This window comes from Bos mutus, chromosome 3, assembly GCF_027580195.1.
Source record: "Bos mutus isolate GX-2022 chromosome 3, NWIPB_WYAK_1.1, whole genome shotgun sequence".
Classification (NCBI taxonomy): domain Eukaryota; kingdom Metazoa; phylum Chordata; class Mammalia; order Artiodactyla; family Bovidae; genus Bos; species Bos mutus.
This window is the reverse complement of record NC_091619.1, coordinates 102,042,799-102,050,512: the sequence shown is the minus strand read 5'-3', so window position 1 is coordinate 102,050,512 and position 7,714 is coordinate 102,042,799.

Genomic DNA, 7,714 nt, shown 5'->3' with positions numbered 1-7,714 from the left:
CAGCAACTACTGAAGCCTGCATGCCCTAGAGCCTGTGCTCAGCAACAAGAGAGGCCACTGCTGTTAGCAGTCCCCACATAACTAGAGAGTGGCCCCCACTCACTGCAACTAGCGAGAAGCCCACATAGCAATGAAGACCCAGCACAGCCAAAAGATGAATAAAATTATCAAAAAAAGATTAGATGCTGCCTTTACGGAGGCAAAGAGTGGATGAGAAGTAGAAGCTACCTGATACCATGAATCACACCACAGCTCTGTAACTGCCACTGGGAAATTACACTGCTACCATCGAATTTAGGGGAGTGGATGAAAGAACTGACTGCTGCATCTCATAGTCTCTCAGTCTGTAAAACTGAAGGGAAATTGGGTTTATTTATTTGATGACATATATTGTTGTTAAAAATCAAAATATAGCTAATTTACAATGTTGTGTTAGTTTCAAATGTATAGCAAAGTGATTAGTTATATGTACACATATACATCTATCCTTCCTTTTCTACTGTAGATTATTGCTAGATATTGAGTTTGGTTCCCTGAGCTACACAGTAAATCCTTGTTGTTTACCTATTTTGTACATATTAATGTGTACCTGTTAATCCTAAGCTTCTAATTTACGCCTCCCCACTTGCTGCTTTGGTAACCATAAGTTTGTTTTCTACGAATGTGAGTCTATTTCAGTTTTATAAACAAGTTCATTTGTATCATTGTTTTAGACCCCTTACATAAGTGATGTCATACATTTGTTTTCCTCTGGCTTATTTCACTTAATGTGATAATCTCTAGGTCCATCCATGTTGCCGCAAGTGGCATTATTTTATTCTTTTTTAGGCTTAGTCATATGACATATATAATTTTGGCAACATAGTGTTTCATTAAAAGCACGGATTCTATTAGTGTACTAAATGCCACTGAATTGTACACTTTGAAATGGCTAGAATGGTGAATTTTGTGTTCTGTGTATTTTCACACACACTCACACACACACACACACACACACAGCAGTTGGATTCTGGAGCCAGAACCTTTGAGTTTGAATCCTGGCTCTGTCACCGACTAGCTGTGTGGACCCTGGGCAAATTACCTAACCTCTCTGTGCCTCTGCTACTTCATCTATAAAACAGCACTTGCTCCATGGGGTTATCATAGGGATTAACTGAGAGCTCCACGTGAGAACTCTCACTAGTATGATTACTGCAGATGGTCTACCCCACAGGGAGATGAGACTTTTGTTAACTTCTACTGCTTGTCTGCAAGACTGTGCCTCATTTAATAGATGAAGTCAAGATTGACAACTGAGGTTGTCTTCACTGTATGACACTGACTCAGACAGAACCTCTTTGTGAGAAAGAATGCTTTGTTTTCCCAGGCACATTGCTAATATAAATGATTTCCTTTGCGTTTCCTGAATCACAGAATCTCAAGCACTGGAGAAGGGCTCACAAATCACGTCAGCCCGCATAAAGAAGAAGCTGACTTGCCCGAGGATGCGTTACTGGTGTGGCCTGGTCTTCTAATTGCTGGAGCAATGCTCTTTCTGCCCATCACCATAGTTACAGTGCCTGGAAATGCATTTTGTTTTCACATCTGTAATGTTTAAAGTGAAATACACACACTCTTAGACACACACACAACAATCAAGGTGCAGAGAGCACTTCGGCTTTGCAAGGAGCCGTCTGCATTTAATTGGGACACACCATATTTTCTGTTTGGAAGGGAGGCAGTAAGGCTATACCCATGTTCCAGGGTTCTTAGTTACAAGCAACAGAAACAAGTCCTGGCTAACTGCAGCAGTCAAGGATTTACTGGAAGGGTGTCAGGTAGCTTGAGAATTGAAGGGAGGCTGGCAAACAAGTCTGGGAAGATAACCATGACAAGAGGGCGGGCCGTGGCTACCACAGTCGAGGTCACCCTCAAGGTCAGTGTGGTGGAGATGCTGCTAGGTGCAGATGTCCCTGGACTTCAATCTCAAAGCCCCACGCTCAGTCCAGTGCTGCCTCCAGTGAATTCTCATCCTTGCGCTTGGTGTTGTGAGTCTCCTACTTTTGTGTCTTTGCATCACTCTCCGTGATTTGAAGTTCCAGAAGGAATAGCCCATCAGCTGAGCTGGATGGGATGTCTGAGGTTCAGCATGGTTAGCAGGGGTATGGGGCTTAGAGGAAAAGTCTCTGGCCTTCTCAGACTGAGGACTAGGAGGAAGGTCCCTGCCTCTGGCCAAGATTTACAAAGGAGGAGTCCACCCACCCACCTCCTGCTTGCTTGCTTTGAATTCTTCCCAGATAAGGAGGTGACAGAATGCTGAGGAATCAGAAACAAACAAAGGAACAAAAACTACAGAAAATTCATGACATTAGGAGAATCCAGGAAAGGTGCCTGGCCCAGATGTCTGCTCTTCTCCCCTTTCTGGAGTCAGCATCCTTTACTCATCCCGCTCTCTCCCTAACTCTTATTCATCCCGATTGGTCCCTATGTTCGAGGGAACAGATGCTCCAAGAAGGATTCCGAGGTCCAATAATTCTCTTACAGCTCTGTGTACTTTGGTCTCCATCAGAGTCACCCTGGAACTCCTGAGTGTCTTCTCTGTCCAATTAAAGTCCAACAGCCTATTATTTTTATTGTGATAAAATCCACATAACATGAAATGCACCATTTTAGCCATTTTTAAAGTATACAATTCAGTGGCATTTAGTACGCTCACAGTGTTGTGCAACTATCACCGCTGTCTAGTTCTGGAACATTTTCACCACCCTCCCACCCATGAAGCACTCACTCCCCATCCCTGCCTCCCTGGAGCCCCTGGAAACCATTCGTCGGCAGGCATTCTTTCTCTTTCCAAAATTGATCTATTTTGGAAATTGCATATAAATGAAATCATATGCTATGCAAACATCTTCCTATTTATCTTCACCTCCTTCTGCTACAGGTTCTTCATGACCTGTCTCCCCACTACCTCTGAAACCTCATCTCAGCACAGGACAGGGAACCAGCACTGGTTACTCAGCTTTTCCCCAACAAAGCCACAGAAGGAAGAAAGAGGATGATGTATCTGAGAAACCATCAGAAAGATGGTGAGGCTCCCCTAGGGAGACAGAACATAGTTGGGTATCTCTGTAAGGATTAACAACCACACAGAACTGGGGAGGGCTAGGTAGGAGGCTGGGATAGATGAGGAGAAAGCCTTTTAGCTGAGTTGAATTCTTTCTCTCTCTCTCTGGGCAGATCACTGCCCACCCCTTCATCTGTTCAAGACAGAGAAAGAGCAGGACCCCAGGAGTGCTGGCTGAGAGTGGAGAGTCAGTGGACCGGATGGGGCAGGAGTGAGTCAGAGCAGGTTCAAGCAGTAGTACCATCATCTGAGTGTCCCAGTCTTTCCTCCAACATTGAGGGAAAACACTTGACCAACAGCAGTGCCTGAAACTGAAGCCCACGGGAGGTTTGCTGAGGCACAACATTGCCCTGTGGGGAATGTACAGCAAACAGGTGATTTGAGCACGGGTTACAGTGTCAGAGGCTCTCCTCTTTCTATCCTCCCTGCCCCGTACCCGCCACCCCCCCATCATCCCCACCCCTGCAATGCAGTCAAAAAGAGCATAAGCTGGGGCCGTGCTAACAGCCGTGATTGCTATCTTAGAGCCAAAGTGACGCTCCCTCCCCCACTACGCCCCCACCCCCCGCAAAGAGAATGGCTTAAAGAACATAGGCATGTATTTCTTTCATATATAATAATTCTGAAATCTGCAGGCAACTCTGCTCCATATTGTCATACAGGAAAAAAGACTGACAGCATCTTTGTCATCTTCAATATAAGGCTTCTGAGGTGTCTGTAGCGAGGGGCCAGTAAGCCATCTGGGATGTGATCCCATGCAAGGCTTGAGCTTACCTGTAGGATGCAGTATAGGCTTTAAATCAGCAATCAATAGCTGGTGCTGTTACCATGGCAACAAAAAGCACGTGGGCTAGGAACCAAAAGGGAAGGGTTCGGAGTGGTCCTTATAACAATTACAATGAACCCTCTCCTTAATGGAACTTCTTTCTCTGTGATCTTGGACTTCACAGGTTTGGGGTGTTGGTTCTAAGAGAAGAGTATTCCCACCACGGAATGCAGCCTTGGTTCTGATGAATTGGAAGCTGAGCTTGTCTCTGACCATTTGGGGACTCCCCATGCCACTGAATCAACAGGGAAAGAAGTGGATCACTGTCCTGACTGTCAAGGGGAAATCAGGTTTCTGCTATGTGCTAGGGCTGAAAAAACTGCTTGGAACCCAAAGGGTTCATGGGGTCACATTATAGAATCTATTCCAGTAATAAAGTTCAGTGGAAAACTGGCAACCCAGCTCAAAGAGGATTAGTAAGGGTTCAGTTACTTTGAGATGAAGATTGGGTCTCCTTACCAGCTGAGCTGCTGGTAGAGGGTAAGATGAACACAGAATGGATAATTGAAGAAGGAGGTCATGGTTTATTATGAGCTCTGGCTTCAAGACAAGTTACAGAAGTGGTGACTCTAATTGTCATAGTTATGTTAATTTAGTCCTTTTTTCTCTTCCTCCTTACCAACTGCTTTATATGAAGAACACTGGTGGTACCTAACCACAAAATTTAGATTCCAGGTGGGGGTAAACTCGACATCCCCAATGATAATACAGTGGCTGATGACACGTGTTTCCTTGTGTTTGGGATGAGATTTTTATCACTCAAGTGAAAAGCAAAAACGGAAGCTGGATGGTAAGTGGGGTGGAGTGAGCTGATTGTTCTATATTTACGCTGCGTATCCATTCTCCTGTCTTCCCTGGTGGCTCACTGGTAAAGAATCTGCCTGCCAATTCAGGAGACACAGGTTTGATCCCTAGGTTAGGAAGATTCCCCTGGAGAAGGAAATGGCAACCCACTCTAGTATCTCCAGTATCCTTGCCTGGGAAATCCCATGGATAGAGGAGCCTGGCGGGCTATAGTCCATGGGGTTGCAGAAGAGCAGACAAGACTTAGTGACTAAATAACATCACTATCCACCTTCTCTGCTTATTCTTTCCCCGGGAGGCTGATCCCTGTAAACTGTATCATCTGGACTCCCTTGCTGATGGGTTTTCTGTTCAAATGAGCCAGTGCTGTAACCTGTCTGATCCAGTGGCCATTTCTCGCCCCAGTTTCTGAGCTCCTGGAGAATAGGAACATTGTCTTAGTCGTCTCAGTATACAAAGGGGATCTGGTCATAAAATGTTAAAGGAATGAATCAAAATTGTGCTGAAGACCTTTCCCCATGAATCTTGAAAAGCCAGAACAAAGGACAAACTTCATTAGCAGCATGCTCTTAACTTCCATTTCCAGAAAAGCAACCTGGATTCTTTCCACATCGCCTCTTCCTGGGGTTCCCAGTGCCTTTAGCCCCAGTGGCATACCTAACAAGGACCCAGATAACGCTTTTTCAAATTAGGATGTTGACTACAATTGCATGTCCAAATGCATTATTGTAAATGAGCTACATATCCCGTATGTGAAACCTTTCACACATAATTGCTGGTGCAGTGTATCAAACGATTTGCTCAACCCTTTGGGCTTCCAAGGTGCTTAATCTTTTTTATTAAGTGACTCTCCTCCATTAAATAACCATCCCAGGCTCCTTCCTCTAGGTCCTGTTTCTACAAATAAATGAATCTGTGCTCTGGAATTATTGGTTAATACATCACCACTTCCGGCTGATTGAAGGTTGTCAGGGCTGGGAATGCAGACGTGAGGGAAGGCTGGCAAGTGAAAAATATGACTCAGAGGTCAGAGCTGGGAAGAGAGAAAAGGCACATGGAAGGGCTCAGGTCAAAGAGTTCAAGTAGAAGAGGTTAGAATCTGAACAAGGGGTCCAAAGCTGTGGGCATCACCACCAAGAATCCAAGGTCTCCTAAAGCAGGGCCACCTAGGTGCATTCTTTCCAGATCGCCCCTTCTTCAATGGGTATTCTCAGAGTATAGGAATAAGTGGCTGAAGTATAGTGGGAGAGGGTGGAGATCAGGGTAACCCTTGGCATAGGTTTAAGATTAAGGATTTTTGTTTGCATTTTTAGTCTCAGCTATCTTTTGTTGCGTTAAATTATAAAGTCTTAATTTCCTTAGTGAAAGTGAAAGTGAAGTCGCTCAGTCGTGTCCGACTCTTTGCGACCCTGTGGACTGTAGCCTACCAGGCTCCTCCGTCCATGAGATTCCCTAGGCAAGAGTACTGGAGTGGGTTGCCATTTCCTTCTCCAGGGCATCTTCCCAACCCAGGGATCGAACCCAGGTCTCCCGCATTGGAGGCAGACGCTTTAACCTCTGACCCCCAGGGAAGCAAAATTTGTCCAGATTTTCTTTTTGTCCCCATTAGGAGAATGGGCTTGAGTAATCTGGTCTCCTTTGCAAGACGTTGCAACTGAGGAACACATATTTTTATTGCAAGGTCACACAGCTTAATAAACTTAGAAGTACTATGATAGAAAGTGAAAGGAAAGTGAAGTCGCTCAGTCGTGTCCGACTCTTTGTGACCCGGTGGACTGTAGCCCACCAGGCTCCTCTGTCCATGGGATTCTCCAGGCAAGAATACTGGAGTGGGTTGCCATTTCCTTCTCCAGGGGATCTTCCCAACCCAGGGATTGAACCCCGGTCTCCCGCACTGCAGGCAGACGCTTTATCCTCTGAGCCACCAGGGAACTCATTTCCTTAGTGCTTACTAGTAAATTATAATGCACTTACATATTTATAAATATATTAACCCTTTGGAGACTCAGGATGTGAGAGCTGGCAAATTCCTAGAGATTATTCATATGACCTTTATTTTGTTTATGAGAATATGGAGAGCCACAGAGGTTGTTAACTGTTATTGTTAGGACAATTTATGTTATAGACAGAAAACCAAACTCCAACAATGTAGGGAATTTATTGACTCATATAACTGGAAAGTTTGGGCTAACAGTTTCGGGGTGTGGCTTGATCTAGTTGCTCTCTACTCAACAATGTAGCTGAGGTTCTGTTTATTTTCCATTTTCCCATTATGCATTTCTTAATACTCATCTACTCTCTGGCAATCTAGTCTTTATCCTTGTTGTCACATGTGATTGCATTAATTCTAGACCTTATATATCTGATAGGAGCTATAGCAGGAGAGGAATCTTCTTTTTTTCAGAAGTCCTTAAAACTGTCTTCTCAAATCTCATTTCTTTGACTGAATTTCATGTCTTACTTTGAACTAACTTCTGTAGCTAAATGATGTATAATGATAGATTTAAGCCCCTGGAGTTTGGGGTCAGGTTGTGTGTGCTTAGCCCCTCAGTCATGTTCAACTCTTTGCGACCACATGGACTGTAGCCTGCCAGGCTCCTCTGTCCATGGGGATTTTCCAGGCAAGAATACTGGAGTGGGTTGCCATGCTCTCCTCCAGGGGATCTTCCCAACCCAGGGATTGAACTCAGGTCTCCCACATTGTAGGTGGATTCTTTACCGTCTGAGCCACTAGGGAAGCCTGGGGTCAGGTCAGGTGAGACCATATAGATTTGAATGGAGAAAAAGTGGTTTTCCAAAGAAATTTTGTGGTTCTGGTGGTGGGACAATGGAGGAATAGATATTGGAGAGGCTGACTGCAAGCATCCAGGAGCAATGACTTACCCAAGGTCAAGTAGATGGTCATGGCTGAGTTGAAACTAGAACCCAGCTCTTCTCAGTCAACATCAGCATATGGCTGGTTCTATAATTCCTCTTAAGGT